Consider the following 23,675-nt stretch of genomic DNA (forward strand, 5'->3'; position numbering starts at 1 on the left):
GCAGCGCTTGCCACCGTCTGCCGGGCTGCAGTCACGGTTACCGTCTCCGAAACGATTTTTACCTCCACCCCAGTGGTGTTCTACCGCGCGGTCGCCCAGTCCCCGCCGGGAAAACTAAGCAAACCGATCTTTGGGGGTGAGGTCGCTGATGGTCGAAATGCTGAAGGCCCCCGATCAACGGAGACACAGACATACCCCGATTCGGCAGCACCTGCAGCTGAAGAAGACGACCGGCTTTCTCTCGATATACCAGTGACTATTGACGGTTCTGCCATTAGTGCTTTAGTGGGCACCGGCGCAGACTACTCCATATTAAGCGGGAAAATGGCAACGCAGCTGAAGAAAGTAATCACGCCCTGGCATAACTCGCAGATTCGGACGGCTGCCGGCCACGTCGTTGCTCCACTGGGCGCCTACATGATTAGAGTTGAAATTCAAGGATCTACATTCGTAGCGAACTGCCTTGTCTTACGTGATTGCTAATACGGGCTTTCTTTGATGATGCAAAATTTCCGCACAAAAGGAACAGAGAAAAGTGACGAGAAGGTTTTACAGTATTCATGCAAAGAATAAGGAAAAAGCACGTAGCCACACCACTTGTAATGTTAACACACAGATTTTCATCACGTCAGAACTATCGTATTTGCGTCAAATCTTTTCGTCTACATTTGCAGTTATTCCTTCTTGCGTATTTTCGTTTGTGATCCCGGGAATTGTATTGCGAGCGCCGTGGACACAGGGCCGTCAATTGCTTCCACGCGTGAAGTCTACAAACCATGTCTGGCTTATCGAATGCGGCATTACTTTAGCTTAAATGAGGCATAGCATTCCTGACTTCCGAGCGTAGAGGCCTGCAGAGAGAGAGAGAGAGAGAAATAGAAGACCGGAAAAGCGGGGAGGTTAACCAGACGCACTTCCGGTTTGCGCTACCCTGCACTTAGGGAAGAAGTATCGGGATGAAGGGAGAAAGAGGAGAGAGCACTTTCTCGCTCAATTAGCCTGCTTGGATAGGAGGATCCTCAAATATTCCGTTCGTCAAGCAGAGACTTGGCAAGTACAACTGAGTTGCTAAACTTATGTAACAGTAAACACACTGCTCCGGAAGAGTCATCCAGAAAGGAATTGCGTGCTTTTTACTCAAAATTCTAAATGTTGCTCTGTTTGAATACTTTGGTAAATTAGTCTCCATTCCTGTGCTTAGCGATAATGTAAGTTGTTTCAGTGCGCTCTTTCTAATGTTTGGTTGCAATAAAAATGGGCTGCACTGATGTTGATAATGCTGTTTTTTATGTTGCTTTCTTTCTGTGCTTTGCTGTACATGCTACCTTGTTATGTTGATTATTAGGATTTCGGTACGCTCTGTGATTGCCAAAGTACCCGCCGTGGTTGCTTAGTGGCTATGGTGTTGGGCTGCTAAGCACGAGGTCGCGGGATTGAATCCCGGCTACGGAGGCCGCCTTTCGATGGGGGCGTAATGCGATAACACCCGTGTACTTAGATCTAGGTGCACGTTAAAGAACCCCAGGTGGTCGAAATTTCCGGAGTCCCCCACTACGGCGTGCCTCATAATCAGAAAGTGGTTTTGGCACGTAAAACCCCATAATTGAATTGCCAAAGTGCACTTTCCGGGGGGCCGGAGCTAGTGAAGCTGCTTTTCAGCTATTTCTCCCAGCCTCTGTCATCTTCACGATGAAAAATAAAGGAATTAGTAATACTAATAACAAAAGCTTGGTGGCGCATGGCATCCCTCCTTCAATCAATCCGGGGCTAATGCATCTTGCCAACCCTCGTCCGCACTTTTTCATGGACGATGACTGTAACTTATGCGGCTTGGTACTGGCGTTGACCTTTATTTGTGCCGCTTATTATGGGAACCTATAGCTTTAGTGCCGATAGTATATGCTAGTTGTTGCTGGCGTTAGCTGTCTGCCATGTCTGATGGCTGCACACGTCATTGTCTAGAATGCTTTAGTTGCTCTGTGTGGTCTCTGGCATGCTATTCACTCGATTCTAGCTTCATTGGTAGTCTATATCATGGTACTGTAGTTTGTTTTAACAAATCCTAAACATATAAGGAGATGCTAAATCATGGAGACTATCACCATACTGTTTGCAGTCATGTTTAGTTATGGAGATTTTTTCTACCATTTGCGTCTACTTTCCGAAAGGTTAAACTGTATGCATTAAAAATCGAAGCTCAGGACATCAGTTAGCAAAAAAGTGGCGTTCTCAGAATCAGCCATTGCAATTGTTTCTATGACGTTATCTTTAGTGCGACTTTTTTTTAGAAAGTGCTATGTCAAGCATTCTTGCTTTTTTTTTTCACGAGTGACTTAGGCAATTACTCTATTTTATTGTTTTCGCGTAAATAAAGAAATAAAATGGAAAATATGACACTACCTTCCTCTAAGTTCTTGTGAGAATAGAAAATAATGTAATAAGTAAGAAAAAAATAAAAGTAAAAGTTGTTCAGGCGTTGGATACATCGGATCACCCTGTTGGACTTTCATATGTAGAAAATAAGTTCTCGCATATTTAAGTACAGGCTCCGCGCTCATAGCGTAACATTAAACTTCTAATTTGTATGATCCCGTTGAAGAGGTAAAGAAGAAAATAACGGGAATTTCAGGAATAAAAGTATTTTTTAGGCAGAATAAACACACAGTCGGAATAAATATACAGTCCGCAGATTTTAGAAAACGAGAAGCTGCGAAAAAAAAAAAAAATATCGGCTGTCCTTGCGTATGTCCACGAGATCATGACCGTGAGTGTCGTTACGACCAAAGCACGACCTTGGCGTCTCTAACCTTGACCTCTAGAGCGTGATCATTGTCGTGTTCGCTAGGTTTCTTTACTTTCCTACGGAAGATACATCAAAGTGATAGTTGAAGTGGAAAAGGATCGCATAACCGCAGCGTAGAACTTTCACTGGTGGCACCTGTGTTGACCGAAAAACAGTGCATGGCTGGAAAGACATGTAACGCCACGAAACGCTGGCCAGTTGCCAGTGGCAGCTGGCGCGCGTGGATAGAAAATAAAAAAAAAAGCCTAAAGCGCTCGCAATCAAAACACGTGTAATGAATAATTCACGAGATATCGACCGCCTATGCACTCCCCTGTCAGTCCTGCATGCATGAGAGGAGGCCACACAGCACGAATATCCGGCGCATAATATAAAAGCCCGTAAGCTTCTCTAGTGCGGTAAAGTATTATTTCCGCGCAAGATATTATATTCAGAGTTTAGTTTAATACTATGTGATGCAATAATGTTTCTGATAGCAGCGACAGCCTTAGCACCTGAAGGCCTCCTAAATACGCAGACACGTGCAATTTCCGCTTAAAATCACAAAAAGAAATTACGCTTACAGTTTCTCTGTTGTTGCTGAAACTTTGAAACAAGATCGCACTCTGTGGTTCGTATCACTCATTGCAACACTTGCTACTGCGTATTGCTTGGTTTATGAAAGAAGCACTACAAATTTGCCTTCGTCTGGGTCATAGCAATGTGGGTCGATTACAGACACAGTGTAATCCGAAGTCAAGAGGGCCGGCCGCCTGTTCGGAGTGCCCACGCCTTGCCCTGCAGCCACGTAATTGCTGTGCTGAGAAAGACCGTGGTGAAGATGAACATTTATGAGTGTTTCATCGTGAAGTCAAATGACAAAACATTTCATCGGTGGAAGTAGAAAGGAAACATTTGGGCCATGGACTACTTTAGCCTTGGGCGTACTTCCAAAGCTTGGGTATCCTTGGGCGCACTTGGATATAAAATAAAATTGCACGCATCATGTCTGTCATTGTATAGTATTTTACTCAAACGCTTCTCTGGGACCTCACTACACATTGATTCGGATATGTGCGTTGGATCCGCATATTTGTTTCGTTCTTATTTGCACGGTTGAATTGAAAAACCGCTGATGTATAAGGCTTTGTCTGTTCCGCTTAACGTGTTCAAAAAAAAAAAAAAAAGAAACGTTTCGCTTACCGACGCACTATTCTTGCTCCAATTTCGCCGAATGATCGTATTTGGGAGCTTACGTTTGTTCAGTGTAACATTTGGCATATTTACTTGCCTGTATACTAAAGAAGGCAAGGATTAACTGATTTCGTCTGTGAGAAAAATGACTGCTGCGAAGGCGGTGCTCGCTCAGACTTGTGCTGCCCCCTGCAAACAGCTGTAGAATGCAGCTGTTCAGGGAGAGTTGCGGCGTTTTCTAGAGAGTGGGCGACACGCCGCAGCCCTCCCCGACCGGGTGCTTTCTGCAGCTTCCGACAGACGGCAACACAAGTTTATGCTTGCTTCATCGCGACAGCAGCTTGCATCCTCGTAGACGAAGGCAACTTGGCTCGTTTTTCTTAAAAACCAGGCATTAACTGTGCCAACCGTTGCACTGAACGCCGTAGACTCCAAAATGCGATCCTTCGGCAAAATTTCACAAAGAGTGTATCGGTAAAGGCAAATCTTTTTTCGAACCCTTTAAGCAAATTGTGCACGTTCTTATGAGCGGGTCTAGTCCCTTGTTGACCGAGGTCATATTCTGTCTTCAAGGAGCCCGTGAAACAGCTCAAAAGACAGTGGAACGGAGACATGACACCCAGATGGGAACATCATTTTCTTGGGCATCAGGAAATTATTGTTTTAAGGTTCGGTTTGGCAAACTGCACGGAATTTTAATTTAATGCCAGTGAGATCAACGGAGGTCAGATGTCTTCTTATATAAATCGGATCGAAAATTAGAGTACTTGCGGCGTGTCAATTCAACAGCAAGTCATACCCATAGTCAAGCAGTATAAATACCTCGGAGTATGCACAAACGAAGAGAAGACCTACTCAAGCACCCACCAAGATAATCTGAAAATAAAGGGGAAGTGAAATGTGGCTACAATGAATCATGGATAACTTTCGGGCCAAATTAAATTGGGGCGTCGTGCGTGGTATTTAGAAAGGCGTAATGGTGCCAACTTTAGTGTTCGCAAATGCCATTATCTCCTCAAAATCGAATATCTTGTCCGGCTTGGAAGTTAAACAAAGATAGGTAGTTAATATAGGAAAAATGAGACATCCACCCAAACGTAGCTAAGTGCTGTGTTTGGGTGGAAGCTTTTCTTTCGAGGAACCCGCATGGCTTTTCTTTGCAGCACTTAGCTACGTTTGGGTGGATGTCTTATTTTTCCTTTATTAATTATTTCTCTCCACCTTGCGGGTTTGCGCAGAACTATTACTTCAAAGATCGGTATGCCGGTTGGCTTGGCGAACCCACGGCAAAAACATAAATGAGGCAGTGTAGGGTGACATGGGGCAGGCGTGGGTTGAAGTCACAGAAGTGCAGAGGAAGATTATTATTGAAGATAGACTCGGGAACATTGATCAAAATAAATAGGCTGCTAAGGTTTATCTGAAAAGCGTGAACACCGTATTGAGGAAGAGGTCAAGAAAGTTGGCAACCAAGTACAGCGCCACTGAAACTGTAAATAGGCAACAAGGAGTCATCACAAAGAAAGCGAGAGACACAGAAACAGTGAATTGGATGCGAAGAATGAAAAAGAAAGAGTTTGGAAAATTACAAGAACGGGAAGAAAGAAATCAGAAGGGAAAATCTGTACAATAACACAACGGGGAGTGCCTTGCTATTTATGAAGCTGTAGCTGGCAGCCTAAGGAGTAAAAGCACATCGGAGTAAACATTTGCAACAAGATGAGACATTTGTATAAAATCCGGAGATCACTCAGCACATCCTAAAGGAATGCGAGCCATTGAGGCCCGGAGGCAACGTACTCCTTCCAGAAGCGATTAGATTTAAAGTGCACGGAAGCATTAATCGGTCAGCAAGTCGAGATAAGCAAGAGACGCTTAGGATATTGGTGGAATAAAAGCAGGCGGGGAAGGGATTGATACGACGGGATCTGTTATAGGCATAGGTAGCGGTACAAGGTAGAAAAGCTTTGGCAAAAAAAAAAAAGTGACTAAGGAGATGTATACAAAAATGCTATAATTAATAGCATGTAGAGTATACCTGATTAACTCAAGCGGGTTAGGGGACTATTTCTCACCGTTCCGTTTCAAAGGGGATGCACTAAATCATCATCCTCGTGGCAAAACTCGACGACCCAGGGGAATTTGTGCATAGAAGTATCAGTGTATCGGGCATTCAGTAGCGCGAATCGAAGGCTGTACACGAGGAACTGAACATTTTCGGCCAGCCAAAGTGTGGAGATCTGTGTAGCAATATATTTGTTTGAACGCAATTGTTACCATACATTTGCGCAAAGTGTCAAGCAAATAGAATTTGTTTCGAAGAAGAACAACTAAAGAATGGTAATTTGGGCCCGTTGGTACACATTAAAGATATGTTGAAGCGCATGGGACCCAACGAAAGGCGCCAACATCGCCACGTTCGTTCTTCTCTTTCGTGCTGTTCCATGTGCCTTTATTCTCATAAATTTCAGGACACACTAATGCGGAACTAATTCTGTTTCCTTCGGATTTAGTTTTCGCTTTCCAATGCCGGTGAGCGTTAGCTACCTCTGCCGGCAACGGATCTTGTTCAACTTAGCAGAATTCTGTAGAGTTCTCAGCAGAAATTCAGACATCAGTGACCATCAACACTCGGCAGAACCGCCTTCCTTTCGCCCTGCTCCTGGTCAACCTTCGTCTTTACTCCAAGGTGGCCCTCTTCTGGAATTCTTGGAATGCCAGCGAAGAGCGAAAACATAATCAGTCATTGTAAGTGGTCGACGGCGAATCAGCTGGAGGTTCCTCAGCTACGGATACGCAGTTCTGAACGAGTCGGTGAAACGCTGCGAATTCGCACAATTAATTCCACCCTCTTTATCTTAAAGGAAAATGGCGCGCGCTGGCACTCTCGCGCACCCGTGGTGCGTAATGTGACGCACATGGCGATATCTCATATGGCTAGTTGACGTTGACACTGAAGAAGTATACGTGCGTTTGCGACCTAAATGGTTAGAGGCATCAGGCTGCTCTGTTGGGGGACAGTTGTTCAATCCCGCCATCGGGCTCGTATTTCATTCTTTTTTTGAAGCGTGGACTATACGGCAGGAGAGCAGCACAAAGCGTCTACAGTCAACAAAATCTGGGATAGTTCGCAAAGAAAGCATCGTTCTAAAGAGATTCACTCCTACTCAAGGGGGCCGGAGGAAAGCTCGAGAATCTTGTTTTACTAGCACTGCAGGACACGTGTTCGTCATTTCGAAATGATTATAACTTCGTAAAGATACAATAAAATAACAGCATTGGTTCGAACTGTGACAAAAAGGCTTTACAATCCAACTGTTTATTTCAAATATTTAAGGACAAATGAAATTAGAAATAGCCGGGGTCGTAGCAATTGTTGCTGCATGCTGCGTTGTCCAAGTGTGTCCCTTTTTAAGGGGTCGTTCATGGCTTACGCATCTGACACGCCTGATCCTCTGCATATTTCAGCATTTCATCGATGACCCCAACCGCCAGTTAATTCGCCTGCGTGAAGAGGTGGAAGGTGACAATCGTTACTCAGCAGTGCAGAATGTTGTTCAAGCGAAGACGAAACCTGGAGCAATGCTTCTGCAAACATTATTTCGACCTTATGACTGGGGTTAGTAGATAATGCTAAGCTCACCAGCTCCAATATGTGGAGCTGTTGAGTGTATTGATTAACTTGTCGCAGCGGAGTGAGTGTGATTACTTGGGGTTTATTTAGCGGTTGCTCTCGTTGGGAGGATAAACTTGTTAGGACAAAGTATTTTGAGACTTTTACACTACAAATCCACACGGACACTTGCAATCAGATCTGATGTTATGTACTTTGAGTATTTTTGTTGATAGCCAACACAAGCGAATTTACCTGTAGTAATTTCCTAGGAATATCTATGGCACGAACAATGGCTACCAGGGGAAGTGCACGCAATTCGAACAGGCGGTTCGTTGAGCCGGGAAACATTTTCATCTGGCTTTTGTTTCTATCGAGTGGCGCAGGACTCAATGTATGCCGTCAGCGATAAACGCGACCTTCGAGCGGACGGAACAAACTGATGGGATCGATACGCAAATAGACGGGCTTCTGCGAGGCCTTGCTGTTCTCTGCGTTGGCCTAAATCGCTCTTTGTGATGGGTCTGTCTTATTGATTATCACGTTACGCGATATATATGTTGGGACAGGTATTGATGCTGTTGCGACTACTGTTGTGCGTTTTAGGGTAACAATGCGGCCCACAAGGGAAAAATTGTCGAGCGTTCGATTGATAGGCGCTTTGTTTTATACCGGTCGCGGTGGATGAGAGGTGACGACATTCACTTGGCTACGCACAAGGTCGCAGGTTTGTTGTTGGAGCCGCGGTGGTTGCAGTGTATCAGTTTGAAATGTAATACGTTTGCTGCTTCTATTTATCTTTATTTTCTCAGAGGGTCGTGCCTAAACAGCAAGCTTCCACAAAGGAATCTGGTTAGTTACTACCCTAGTGTGCATGCAGCAAATAATAATAATCCTCAGTGTACGCGGCTAAATACGTTGAGTTGGTAGCGTTTAGGTATCCATTTCAGGGCACGTGTTCGATTTGCGAAATTGAGTTTGAGCAGTAAGCAATTAATGTGCGCTCCACAGAAACAAGGCGGCCGGTGCCTTCGTGCGCTGAGAGGAAGTATGTCGTGTGCGGCTGGTCACGGTAATGTTGAGCGACAATGAGACTGAGACCGATGCCTCCCGTAGCGACGCATCGGTGCTTCACGGAGCAGGCAGTTTTCACATCGGAGCTGAGAGCAATACTGTGGTCGCAGAAAGATGAGAGAGATGCATAAATTCATTGAAAACATACGGCAACTTGGCCCAGACCGAGAATAAGGGGGTATATGTAGGTTGAACACCTCGGCAAACCAAGGCTTCGCATGCGAACATCCGCACTATAAGAACAATCTTTCTTATCTTAGTGGGTCGTACATTCTTGCGCGGCCTCTTCTAGCAGACTGTGCTTTTAGAGCAAGGCTATCTTTGCCTACTTACCCTAGGCTTCGCTCTGCGTTGTTGTCATTTTGTCCCGTCGAATAAAGCGGGTCTCTGACACAGCGGCTGCAAGGTAAAGAAAAGCACGGAGAACGTCTCGGACGTTACCGTGGAGGAGTTGAAAAAAGCACGTGTAGTGGCGCTGGTTTGTACGTCACAAAAGCTGTTTGTTTAGTTCAGCGCGACCATAAGCGATATTGACCAACGTCTCATTTGAAAGATGCAATTCATCATGCCTTTCCAACGGAAGCATGCACACCAAGCACAGAAGTACAATTTAAGCAATCGCTCACCGCTAGACCAACAGCGTCTCGGTAGGGAAAGTGTGATGGCAACCGTCGGAAGGCTTCACGACCAACAATTCTCACAGTCCAAAATCAAGAAAGGGGCTGAAGATAGAATGACAGATAGATTGTTTAGTTGTCTGAAAGCATCGTGCTTGTATTTTTCTACTGGCCAGTAGAAAAATACAAGCACGAGGCTTACAGACAACTAAACAATCCAGAACATTACCGAAACTAGATAACGATCCCACATTGTCCTACACAGTGACAATTACCAACAGGCTGAAATCACTTTTGGCTGATGAATTGATAACACGGACAGAATACAAATTTCTTAAACCAAGCAAGAAAACTGCCGGACGCTTTTATCTTCTTCAAAAAATTAATAAATGTCTATCCGCTGAACTATACACTGCTATTATCCCAGGCCGTCCGATAGTATCAAACAACAACACCCCGACAGAGAGCCACATTCCTTAACCACTACCTTGGTGGCTTGCCAAAAGCACTTCCGTCATTTGTTCAAGATACGCCCCACCTGCTGATAATTATAGAGGACATTAAAACTAAAGGCACACTACCCCACAACACAAATCTCGCAACACTAGACGTAACGGCGCTGTACACCAACATTCCAATCCCTGATGGCTTATCTTCGATAAAACAAACGCTCTCTAAACACAATGCACAACACTCTACTGAAGTCTACTTGTCTCTCCTTGAATTAGTTCTAACACATAACTACTTCGAATTTGAGGAGAGTTACCACCTACAGATACATGGTACAAGCATGGGTACGCCTTTCGCACCAACCTACGCGAACATATTTATGGGGATTCTAGAAACAGATTTCCTAGCGCGCTGCACTGCCAAGCCCCACACATACCTACGATACATAGACGACATACTCACAATATGGGGACATGGTCAAGACAGGGTAGATAAATATGTCGCATTTCTAAACTCTGTTCAACGAACAATAAAATTCACATCTGAATCCTCAACTGAGCGCATAAACTTTCTGGACACAACAATATACATTGACAATGGGAAGCTAAAGACAACGCTGTATAGGAAACCTTTTGACAAACAACAGTACCCAGAATATACCAGCCACCATCCCAGACATTGTAAACAAGGCATCTTTAAAGGCCAAGCCACACGACTACATCGCATTTGCGTAGAAAACCAAGACTACATAGATAGACTAGATCACCTTAAAGAAACCCTTTCAAACAGGAACCACCCAAACAGTGACCTTCAAACAGCCTACACCGCTGCAACCTAACTTGATCGAGCCGAGGTCCTCAAGCCCCGCCCGAGGATGACAAGAACAACAACGCCTCTTCTTACTACTAAATTCTCAAACGCACTCACAAACGTGAATAACATCCTCAGTAAATATTACCCAATTCTCACCAGCAACCAGAAACTTAATAAGATTTATCCCGACCCTCCCAGAGTAGCCTACAGACGCAACACTAATTTTAAAGATGTTCTTGTACACACCCAACTAAAGACGAAGAGGAAGTTGGGAACCAATCCCTGTGGCCGCCCCAGGTGCTTTACATGCAAACATATTCAATCTACTACTACAGTAAAAAGTACAGCGTCGAATTACGCACACAAGGTAACTTAGGCTTTCACCTTCACATCAAGCAACGTAGTCTACTGTCTAGAATGCGCGGCTTGTAGCAAACAATACATAGGTGAAACGGGACAACAAATTCATACAAGACTCAACGGTCGCCGCGCGGACACAAAACACAATTTACCCAAAGCAGTAGCCAGCCACTTTAATGAACATGGTCATATATTTGGCAAAGCAAGGCTCTATATACTACAAACAAATTTCCGTTCCCCTCGCGAAAGGAAGTATACGGAATCATACTTCATACACAAGTTTAATTGCCTACACCCAACGGGAATTATTTGGCACGCGGCAACTTAGAATCTTTAAAAGCGATAACTTAAATCTGAAATTCTCATATGATCAACCAGGACACAAAACACATTATGGCACCAGCTAACCTTAATTCTTAACCTCACCTACTCTTCCATTTCAAAAAATTTTTCCTTCCTACTACTCGATTTAATATACTCTTTCAGGTTTTTACGCCTATATCAACTGCACGAACCCCTCCTCCCATGTACACTTGCCCCCGCCCGCTTCTGCGCACGTCACCCTCATGTTTGTTATTCCGGTTTCGGTCCCCCCTCTCTTTTCCCTTCTTTTTGCGTTATATATTTTTGAAACCCCGTCACCAACACATTCCGGAGTCAATATGCCTTTTTCGGCGCCGCAACCCAGGGTGTAGCCATTTCTGGATGCCGCCGTAACGACACCTGCGCTGAGCGAATGGGGCAATGCCCCTTGAAAGACCATGCCGCTGCCTTTCAGTCACCCCGTACATTACACCGCAGACTCCTCGTCGCCATCTTAACTACTTCGAAATTACTCGACGTATTGCTGCTATGCTACTCAAGTCACTCTTTCAACTCATGTTTTTTTTATTTTTATTTTCTGTTACTCGCGCACTGACCGCCTGACCGTCTCTTCTAATGCCACAAGAACATGCCGCCAACGATACCCCTAAATGCTTCCTAACCTCCCGCATCCCCAACGCGCTCCCAGGCCCCCGTCTTTCTTAAAATTTTTTCCTCTTTCTTGTTCTTTCTCTATCTCTTTCTTTTTCTTTCTTGGTGTCGTCCTGGCTCCTCCCCCCCTCTTCTTCTCTTTTCTTAATTTTTTTCTCTGTCTTTCTTTTCTTTTCTCCCCACGCTCCCACTCTTCCACTCTTGTCCCCCCGTCTTGGGAACGAAGCTCACAGACGTCGGACGACAGCGCTCGTTTCCTCTGAAGTCTCTCCCTTTAGAACCAGCCGCGAGCGACAACACCCGCACGTGACGTCACTGCACTAACCGTTTAAAACTAACATGCCTAGGATGACGAGGCCTCCTTTGACGAAGATAGGTCCTCCTATCGAAACGTTGGCCAGCCTTTCTGAGGCACCTTATCCCTGTTTACAAACTTTATACCACAATTCTCACAGTGGGTATTTCTGCCACTTTCCACTCAAGCGCGTTACTATAGAGGGAGCCTATATTATGCATGGAGCGTCATCTGTGGAACAGCTGCTAAAACACGTATTTGGTGGTGGGGACAGGAACCTCCTCAGTGCTACACAGCGGAGTACACTCCGTTTTGGGAGCCCGTCTTACTTATTAGCCACTAGCCCGTTCTAGCTTTAATGACTAGCGATTGGGCACCTCGAAGGTGCTCCCGTGTGCAGAGGATAGTTGAAGGAAGACATGTGGCCTGGTAGCGTGTGGATTCGGAGTTGTATATGTAGATGTATAGAACTCGAACTTGTATGTAGCGTTTCGTATCAAAAGCAGTTACTCACTATGGAGGATCTTGCTTTGATAGTTTTATTTAAAAAGACAGTGTGTTTTCTAAGTGTGTTTGTACAGCACGAGTCGGTTATAAGGCCGACTTCAACACTGATCATTCCCTTGCGATGACTTCGGGTCTGAGGAGATTACAAACAACTTTGCGATATGTCAACGTTTTCGCTGCTGCTCCCATGTTGCCTTCACTTCAGAGTTTGACCACAACTTACCCTATTGAAAGCACGGATAGCGAGTGTGCAAGCCGATTTTCAAAATTAGTTTGCCGGAAAACTGCACAGTTGTCTGTCCAACGATTTGGTGCACGTTACAGAATTACAAAGCAGAGTGCACAATACTAAAGTTTGTTGAGGTGCGTAGCTGTACAGAAACTCTCTGTGTGTGCATGTTTTTTTAGCGCTTTCCTCTATGTCCTCTTTCTAACCCCTATCCCCCATCCCCAGTGTAGGGTAGCAAACCGGAGACTAATATCTGGTTAACCTCCCTGCCTTTCCTCTTCATCTCTCTCTCTCTCTCCAGGGTTGGTATAGAAAATCCCATCTTGCTCTAAAAGAAAATAAACGATTGCGTCTATTGCGGTTTATATGAAAACAATCATCCTAATCTATTTTACACGTCTCTTCTGTGTTTAATTCGGCGCACCTGGTACTTCGAGGTTACGAATGGCAAACGCGTATGAGCGTTACACAGCGTTTTGGAGCGGAAAGTTGCAAGCGCAGAGGGTTAGATGCCGATCATTTCTTGGGGACAAGATAAGACCCCCCCCCCCCCCCCGAAGTGTACAAATTTATTACAATATATGCTATGCAGCCTGCGCTAAAGAAGACGAAGCCAATACCGAGAAATCGATTGTCATTTTTTGGTCCGCCAAATACAAAATACCGAAACCTTTTTTTTTTCAGTCAGTGCGACGCACTGTGCATATGGTGCCGTATGGTGACACATATGGTGCCGGCACTCTCATTCTCGATAGCTTCGACAATTCTGCCGGCTTTATTACCTCTAAATTTACGCAGGACTTTCGTTCCCTCGAGCCCTGGGTCAGAGCCGCAACCTCTGCAGTGAAAAGCTGAAGTATTTTCTTGATACATGTACCTTATCCGTGCCAAAAAACCAGACATGTATTCCTGATTCCCGTGTCACGGACTTTATGTGGAAAATATGGCATTTTAGATATCTTCAACAAACATACTTCATCAAAAGTTGGCACAGGCGTACTCCACTAACTTACGGCACGTAAAATTAAAACAAACAAACAAAGAGTTGGTGCATCGCCATAACTAGGTTTAAGAAATCGCAAACGTGCTGCAAAGTGCGTCGGTGTTCCATTTAGCCGCTGTTTCTAGACTAGGGAGGCAGCATAGAGTCTGTATTTTCTCATCTAATTATTAAAATGCTATTTTATAATAAAGGCACTCTTACGTTTTCGGACATGCAACTGGGCAAAGCGCTAATGTCGTTCATGTCTGAATATGTAGATGGAACTTTCAAACCATGCGCCAGTCTCATGGATCGCGAATGAACATGCATGACACGCATTAGATCTGCACAAATGGCCTTCGATATTGCATAGCGAGATGCACCCAAAGGTGCATATGCGGGAATTATAAATAGAAAATTGCGAATAATTATGTATTTAATAGTTATCGCACATCACCGACGTGTGCCAACACACGATGCGTTGCCAAATATGTGACTTTTGTGTCCCCACCGCCCTGTTTTAAACGCACACTAAAGTGAAAAATGATTTCTTCTGCATCAGTAAATTACCGTTCTACAACACCAAAAACACCCCTCTTACAACGATAAGACGTTTGGTAAGCCAGAAAAAGCGCAAGAACGAAATACGGGTGGCGATGCCTACTTCAGTTCCCGCCCCTGGGGGCTGTGACGTCTTGGATTTTGATGGCAGCTTCTAGGGCCTACTAATTATATATAGCGGTACAGATTGACTACATTGTGTTCTAAAGGAACCAAATATTAAACATGGCAAGTTTCGGGAACCTTTATTCAGTCAACGCGGCCCAAATGCGAAAACATACTTTGGAATCCCTGATGTCACGCTGACGTACCGGCGCTGGGGTTTCGGCGCGAAATTCAAATACTGATACTTGGATCTTCATTTTCTCATCTAATAATCAAACTATTTTTTTGAAATGACTGCCTGCAGGGTTCTCAAACAATGCTTCCTTAGTCTTAACTGATTTATTGTTTCGCTTTAGTGTCCCTTTAAAGCAATACTTAGAAATGCTTAAGCTTTGCTATAGCAAGCAGTAGACGGCTGCTTGGAAATCGCGAGCCGCAGAGAAGATCTGACAGGAATATAAAATAAGTTTTTGCAAACAAGCTATTGATGATTACGTAAGAAGCGCTCCGAGAGCTCGCGCAAACACGTCCGCCGTAAGAGCAATTGATCCACTCAAGAGTCACGACAGCTGCAGAGCTCCTCTCGCATAATAAGCAAACCGAAGAAGTTCGGCCATGCTGCGGGAGATGGCGCCACTCCTAGTAAGTATACAAAATTGCCCACTCGATGGCAGCACCATCGATAAAAAAAAGACAACGTAGGATTTTTGTGAATTCCCATGACAACCGTTACTATGATAAACAGAGAACGCGCGAAAGATCCTTTGCCTGTTTCGCCCATTTTCTTTCTGCATTCACTTTTTTGCTAGCTCTGTACACACTACTCCTTGTTTTTGTGACTTCCGAGGCGCGTGCGGGGATTCCATGCGCTTCATATCGACGTGCATTGGCGCGTTGGCTGCGCGTGTCTGGCCGCTTTTCCAACGTGCATTCTGTCGTGTCTAGCACGCAAAACACCTAACCGGCAGGCTGGTCATATTTTCTTTCCCGTTCTGTTACGCACTGTATACGTGAAACCACTCGGCCAGCCGCCACTAGGTGCCGTCTGCTCCTGCCGAAGACATCTGCGCGAGATTTCTTCTGCGTCGCCGACATGTCGCCGTCTGTTCGCGTTGCTCAACTGTAGCCGTCAGACATCATCGTCCGGTCTAAGCAGATTACGAGGGATGTCGCGAGAAGAATGGCTTTCTTCGAGAGGTTATGAGCACCGGGAGTGACTCGTCAGTAAGAAACGGAAAAGCAAGCACGACGAAAGTTCACTGAGATAGGGAGAGATACAAAGACGGAAAGGCGCAGCAAAGCCAACTACATGTCCGTTTTTCTACCAAACGTCGCCGTTGCGAAATCGTGTCACCTACCTGAAGTGAGCAGTATCAGAGGTGAGTGATGCGCTCAGATTTCTCCAAATAGGCCTAGAGCGGGCTCGTGCAAGGGTCGCTGAGGGAGCCGCGCACCTGGCAAATAAATGAACGCGAGCGTGGAAGCATGCCACTTCGCTGTACCGCTACCACCGTTGACGTGATCTGGTGGAACAATAGAAATGCCGACGTCTATTGTGCTGGCGGCCCCCCCCACCCCACTTTCATGGGCCGCCCTCCAGCGTGATTTGAAGGCGTAGCCTTCCAGGTACGGCGAGCTCATCGCGCGTCTCACGCGATGTGTCCCGCGTACAGCTCATTACGCTACTCCGGCAGTTGGGGACAGTGCCTGAGATCGCGTTGCACCTGGTCCGATTTAAAACTGAATTGGAGAAGTTGGTCAGACAGGAGCAAGCTAGCTATGGAAGCGGTTGCGACCGAGTTTCCGAATGCAGCACTGGACCGGATTCAACATGCTTTCTTGGTTCAGGTAAAGTTTAACAGTCACGTGGACTGCGGATACGCAGTTATGCGCGTTTAGGTGTCCAGATTTCTCAACTTTAAACTTCCGCCTTCGTAAAGCGATGTTTTGCTTTGCCATATAAGAAACGTAAGAAGGTAGGGGGGGGGGGGGGGGAGAGGGGCGGGCGTTCACCGCAACAGACTCTATGCTGGCGACAACAAGTGTGAATGACGCAGCACGTTTTTCATTGCTATAGCAGTGTTTTTATTCCAGCAAACTAATGTCTCCGCTTAACCCTCTCCTACTTGTAACGTGTTACCAGCATTGTTGCCCTTTTGTACTTGCATAATACAGCTGTCTATCTAGTGAGTGCTTTTGCACTGCCGTGAACTTCGCAGCCGACGCTACCAGTTACATAGTCGCGTTGTTATGCACACATTTTTGTAGTACACCATTTAGAAAATCTACATATATAAAGTCAGCGGCCACTTGAAGTGTGTCTCAGGAGGAATGAACGAAGATCGAGCCACTAAAGGAATAGCTTAAAAGGAAGCCGCAGCTCGGGCCCAACTCCGATGCCAGCTATCGAAATAAATTTAAAATGCAGAAACACTTTTATAAGATAACCACTGTGCCGATGTTATTGAAATTTGTTGCATATGAAAGGGAAACGTAAGTGCTAGCTACTGTAGGCAGCAGAATTTTGATTGAGGGCCTGCATCTTTTAAAAGGAAGTTTTAGAAACTGGCAAGTGTGAAAAAAAAATACAAGCAAGAAGTTTGCAAATTCGTAGCTCCGCACTAAAATAGATATCATAGCTCTGTCAACTGCATCCATTAGAGAATCCAAAGCGGACAAATTCTATAAGTCAATTTATTCTCACGTGAATTTCTTACATTCTATTCAAGGGTGTTGCAAAACTTTTACTCACATATTAATGGTTTATTTCAGAACAATGTACAACATACCACTTTTGTCCGCTTTAGATGTACTGTCAGGTGGAATTTACAGAATTCTGATAGGATATTTAATTGCTGAGTTAGAGAGTTGTACATATTATCGTTTCGTTTTCTGTAAATTTACGATTTTTGACCATATTTTCTAATTTCTCCATATTTTCTATTTTCTCATTTCTCATTTAGACCATAACTCTCATTTCGCATATGTTTCTCAAAAACATCGCGCAGTGTCTTGTGTTTTGTATAATATTAAATTTTACATGCCATTGTCTGTCGGAAAGCTTGTAGTACATGCCTTATGCTACAGTGTAATCCGGTATGGGATACCTACATATGGTCATGGCGCTCAACATATGGTAAACCGGGTCAACTCCGTCCTTCGTGGCATTCTGAAGCATGTTGCTTATGATGTCCCCCACAAATCTGATGTGTTCGAAACTTTGTCTTTACCTGATTTCAATACTTTGCTGCTAGAAACTGTTGTCTTAGGGCATTTTTGGATAAGCCAGTCTAAGATTCCTTATGTGCCTGCTCGTTGCCTGAGACCAAAGAATCCGTATGTTACACCCCGCTGTAAGACGAACGAAATATGGTCGAAGACTCCGTAACTATTATGTCTCAGCAATGTTTAATTTACTTTCCCAAAGCATACAAGATGTGAAGACGAAATATGGTCTCAGAAAGGCTCTTAGACACATTAATGCGTGATCGGAAGCCTGTCATGTGTGCATGTGTATGTTTTTTTTCTCACTGTTGTCTACAATCTAATAACGTGTTACCGATGGCTCTCTCGCTGTCTGCCAGGCACTGCCGTTCAAGCCCACTGCGGCTTTGGCAGGCCTGATTCTTCCTTTGCATGATTCTCAAGTCATGAATAAAGTATTATTATTATTATTATTATTATTATTATTATTATTATTAAAAATAAATTATTAAAAAACTTGACAACCTAAATAAGAATGCTAATCGCAGTCACTCGATTATAATTTTTACTTTCAAATGCAATAACCTTCATCAAATTTGGTGCAGAGGTTGCCGAGAAAAATGATATTGTGACACGCTGACGAAGAAGATGTTTTAATCATCGTCGGAAGAAGACGATATTCTGGGCTTCGCGCGCTGGCTACCATCTTGGCAGCTGATATAATTATTGTAAATATTCTGTAAATACATGTCTGACTATTTTTAACCCCGTAACATTTTTGGTGGAGGTTGCGGGATCATTGTCAAGACGGATTTACGCAGCGGGCGCTCCTTGACTGCATCTACAATGCCAGCTCAAGGCAAGGATGCTTCGGGCCCGTCGGCACCTTCGCACACCGTCATTCTAGCGCAACCCCGCCATCCAGGAACCTTTTCTGGCATCGACGACACTGATGTTGAAGACTGGCTTCAACTATATGAGCGGGTGAGCGCCAGCAACCACTGGGACCAGACCATCATGCTCGCGAATCTGATATTTTAACTTGTGGGCACGGCACGCGTCTGGTTTCAGACCCACGAGGATGAACTTACCAGCTGGGACAACTGTAAACAGAAACTCAAAGATTTGTTTGGCAAGCCAGTTGGACGTCAGCGCGCCGCCCCAAAAGACCTCGCTTCGCGTGTCCAGACGTGCACAGAATCCTATCTCACTTACATCCAGGACGTGCTCGCTCTGTGCCGCAAAGTGGATCCGAAGATGTCCGAACCAGATAAGGTTGCACATGTCATTTAGGGCATAGCAGATGATGCCTTCCATCTCCTTGTCTTCAAGAATTGTTCCACTGTGCAAGCCGTCATTACCGAATGCCGGCGGTTTGAAGAAGCCAAGAGTCGCCGCATTGCCAGCCATTTCCCCGCCTTCCCAACACGGCTGCTACGTCTACGTGCGAAGACCTTCGCAGTCCGCCCACACCCAATCGCTCTGATGACATCCCCCATGTCATCCGACGTGAAATAGAAGCCGCATCTCTTGTCACGACCCCAACCCATGGCCCCGACAATTGCCAGGCGACCGTCTCATTGATACAGTCCATCGCGCGCGAAGAAATGGCCAACGTTGGCTTGACGAACGTCTGCTCAGTTAATCGGCCTGACTACACTCCGTCCAGCACTGTCATACGCCCCCGCAGCCTGAATGCCCCAACGCGGTATCGCTACCCGACCGAATGGCGTACTCCAGACGACAGGCCTATGTGCTTCACTTGTGGCCGTATCGGCCATATTTCACGTCACTGCCGGTGTTCGTGGAATTCGACCGTCTGGTCCTACCACCCATCCCACGGCCCTCATGCTGCTCCCCGGTTCGCCCCGGAAACGCAGCCAGCAAATTGTAGCGACACTTCTCGTCCTACCCACTCTAGCCGCTCTCCTTCGCCACGTCGCCGCTTCTCCCGATCGCCCCCATCTCGCCGATCATGGTCCCCTATTTCCTTCCGGCGCACCCTTCCGGAAAACTAACGGGTGCAGCACCTGGAGGTGATGCTGCCAAACCGACCCGATGCAAAAATCCTCTTTTGACCTTGCCCACACATCGGAACCTCATTAACGTGAACGTGGATGGTGTACCTGTTACGGCTCTGATTGACACTGGCGCGCACGTACCTGTGATGAGTGCTCTGCTTCGGAATCGTCTCAAGAAAGTCCTCACTCCTGCCCCTTCGCCTCTGGTCCAAGCCGCCGACGGTGGAACACCAGCCGTTATTGGCATGTGTCCGGCTCGCGTGAGTGTTGCCGGACATCATACTTCTGTTTTATTTTATGTACTAGAGCACTGCCCTCACGACCTCATCCTGGGCCTTGACTTTCTGTCTACGCATTCCGCTTTGATAGACTGTTCTGCTGGTGTTGTGCGACTCACTCTACCTGCTGCTATTGACCCTCCCGATAGTGCTGCGATACGGCTATGTTCCACAGAGCCTATTCGCCTCCCTCACCGTGCCGTTACCTACATAGGTGTCTCCCCCGTTCCACCTGTCCCAGACGGTGACTACATCGTATCTCCTAATCCGGATGTTCTGCTCTCGCATAACGTCACTTTCCCTCACACCATCGTTACCATTTCAGACAACACATCCTGCCTTCCACTTGTGAACTTTGGACTCTGTACACAAGCACTCCCGCGCGGAATATCCCTGACGCAAATACCGACAGCTAGAGACTACCACATTTCGGCTTTAACTTGTGACAGCTCCTCGTGTTCAACGCTTGCTTCGCCCCTGTCTCTTCAGATTTGAATGCCCTAGCAAAATGATTGCTCCCGACCTTCCTCCCCAGCGTGCTGAAGAACTACGTTGCCTCCTTGCCTCATGCTGGGACATATTCGACCTTAGAGAACGCCCTCTAGGACAAACATCTGTCGTAAAACATCGAATAAACACCGGTGATTCGAGCCCGATCCATCGGCGACCCTACCGCGTCTCGCCTACTGAGCGACATATCATCCAACACGAAGTTGACAAGATGCTTTCACGAGACATCATCGAACCTTCTTGCAGCCCATGGGCGTCCCTTGTTGTACTAGTTAAAAAGGAGGACAACAGTTGGCGATATTGCGTCGATTATCTACACCTCAACAAGGTAACAAAGAAAGACGTCCATCTGCTACCACGCATTTACGATGCCCTGGATAGCCTGCATGGAGCACAATATTTTTCGTCCATCGACCTTCGCTCTGGCTATTGGAAAATTGCCGTCGATGACATCGACCGCGAGAAGACAGCTTTTATTACTCCCGATGGCCTGTATCAGTTCAAAGTGATGCCTTTCGGCTTATGTAATGCCCCGGCCACATTTGAACGAATGATGGACACCTTCCTACACGGTTTCAAGTGGTCTATCTGCCTCTGTTACCTGGACGACGTGATCGCTTTTCTCCGACTTTTGCGACACACCTCGAGCGCCTGTCGACGATCCCATCTGCTTTCCGTCAGGCGGGGCTACAACTAAATTCGTCCAAGTGCCACTTCGGTCGTCGTGAAATTTCTGTGCTTGGGCATCTCGTTGATTGTTCTGGTGTACGCCCTGATCACGATAAAATGCGGGCAGTCAAAGACTTTCCCGTGCCAACATGTGCCAAGGATGTTCGCAGCTTCTTGGGCCTTTGCTCCTACTTACGTCGGTTTGTCCAAAATTTTGCGAACGTTGCGCGCCCTCTCAATCAGCTCCTCAAGAAAGACGCTGCATTCATTTGGGGCCCTGAGCAAGCTGGTGCTTTCACCAAGCTGATTGGGCTGCTTACGTCCCCGCCCATTCTCGCTCACTTTGATGCGTCAGCTCTAACAGAAGTCTGTACCGATACCAGTGGCCACGGTATTAGAGCTATCTTGGCATAGAAACAACAAGCGCGAGAACGTACTATTGCCTACGCCAGCCGCTTTCTTCCCTCTGCGGAAAGCAATTATTCTATCACCGAAGGCGAGTGTCTGGCTCTCGTTTGGGCAGTGGGTAAATTCCGCCCCTATTTGTACGGCCGCCAATTCACAGTCATCACTGATCACCACGCTCTGTGTTGGCTTTCGTCCCTCAAAGATCCTTCCGGGTGCCTTGGCCGCTGTGCTCTGCGCCTCCAAGAATACAACTATTCCGTTGTATACAAAACCGGCCGGTTACATCAAGATGCGGACTGCTTGTCGTGCCATCCTGTCGACCCTCCTGACATTTCTGCGGCCGGCATATCTGTCACCGTTCTCTCTCTTGCTGTGTTTCGCGACATTGGAGCCGAGCAACGTCGGGACCCCTCCTTGCAACACCTTATTCAACGGTCACTTCAACGACGCCCGATCCTTCCCTTCGCATGTTTGAACTTCAACATGGTATGTTGTACCGCTCTAACATGCGCCCGGACGGCCCTGCCCGACTCTTCGTTGTGCCTGAGCATCTGCGTTAGACTGTTTTCGCCCAGCTTCATGATGTACCGACTGTAGGTCACCTTGGCGTGTTACGGACTTATGACCGCGTTCGTCAGCGCTTCTTTTGGTCTCGTCTATACCGTGACGTCTGCCCGTATGTCGCTGCGTGTGATCTCTGTCAACGACGCAAAAGGCCGACCACATACCCTGCTGGTCGCCTTCAACCACTTGACGTACCATCAGAACCATTCTTCCGTGTAGGTGTTGATCTTTTAAGCCCTTTCCCTACGTCTGTTTCGGGAAACAAGTGGATTGCTGTAGCAACAGACTACGGTACCCGATATGCAATCACACAGGCTCTTCCGACATGCTGTGCAACCGATGTCGCCGACTTCCTCCTAGAAAACGTCATCCTTCACCACGGCGCCCCTCGACAGCTCCTCGCCGACCGAGGCCGCTACTTTCTTTCTAAAGTTGTCAATGACATTCAACACTCGTGCGCGACTAAACACAAACTTGCTACTACTTTCCATGCACAAACGAACGGTCTAACCGAGCGCCTTAACCGCACCCTTACTGACATGCTGTCCATGTATGTATCCGATGACCATCGCGACTGGGACGTTGCGCTGCCGTTCGTTACTTTCGCTTATAATTCGTCTCGCCATGATGCCGCAGGCTTCTCTCCGTTCTTCCTCTTATTTGGCCGTGACCCTACGTTACCTTTCGACACCGTTCTGCCTGCTCGTCTGAATTCCACATCCGAGTACGCCCGTGAAGCCATCCTCAAAGCACAAGAAGCACGCCATATTGCTCGACGTCGACTTGTGGAGTCGCAGGACAATCAGCGGCGCTTATATGACGCCCGCCATCGTGACGTCTATTACACACCGGGCGCCCTGGTTCTCCTTTTGTCACCGTCGCGACGCGTTGGCCTCTCGGAGAAGTAACTTTCACGCTACTCCCGCCCTTACCGCCCCTCTTAAGCCAACCGTGGCTCAGCATCGCTCTGACGTGGTCCACGTCGCGCGTGTTAAGTTGTATCACTCGCCCGCCTCCTAACCAGCACCGAGCCGGTGCTTCAGCCGCCGGGGGCGCCATGGCCATCTTCTTTCTTGTGTATTTAGACAGTAGCCCCCAAGCTAAAGCGTCCTCTTAATGTTTGCGGAACCAGTTTCTTTTACTGTTACTGGGGCGTTTTATGTCAGTCACGGAAAACGACAACGATAATGGTGCTTCGGAAGGGCTGATGTTAAGAGTACTTTTATTTTCTTTCCAGACCATGTGGTTGCTATTGTGAGATATTGGCACGTGTACTTATCTTTATCGGGCAACCACGTTTCGCCGCCTAACAAATGTAATCGCACAGCGTGGGACGCGCCTGCATGTATCCGAAGTTTATGGGAAGTTATCGATGCTTCTATCTGCTGTCTGTTGTCGCCGAACCTTATGTTATCTGATTTCATCACCTGACCCGAATGGTGTAGAACTTTGTGGAAGGCACGC

The 23,675-nt window shown here is 46.4% G+C and overlaps 1 protein-coding gene across 2 annotated transcripts in view; it reads left to right on the forward strand.

Moving 5' to 3' along the window:
• Window positions 1-23,675, forward strand: part of LOC126534399 (cyclin-dependent kinase-like 4) — a 114,152-nt gene that overhangs the window by 24,762 nt on the left and 65,715 nt on the right. Inside the window, exon 1 of one of the 2 annotated variants that reach the window (XM_050181685.3) lies at window positions 15,547-15,936. The exons of the other annotated variant lie outside the window; for it this stretch is intronic. The gene's annotated coding sequence lies outside the window, so the exon portion shown is untranslated. Of the gene's footprint in view, window positions 1-15,546; window positions 15,937-23,675 lie in introns of those variants that run through there. 2 annotated transcript variants of the gene reach the window in all.

This window comes from Dermacentor andersoni, chromosome 7 (assembly GCF_023375885.2).
Source record: "Dermacentor andersoni chromosome 7, qqDerAnde1_hic_scaffold, whole genome shotgun sequence".
NCBI lineage: Eukaryota > Metazoa > Arthropoda > Arachnida > Ixodida > Ixodidae > Dermacentor > Dermacentor andersoni.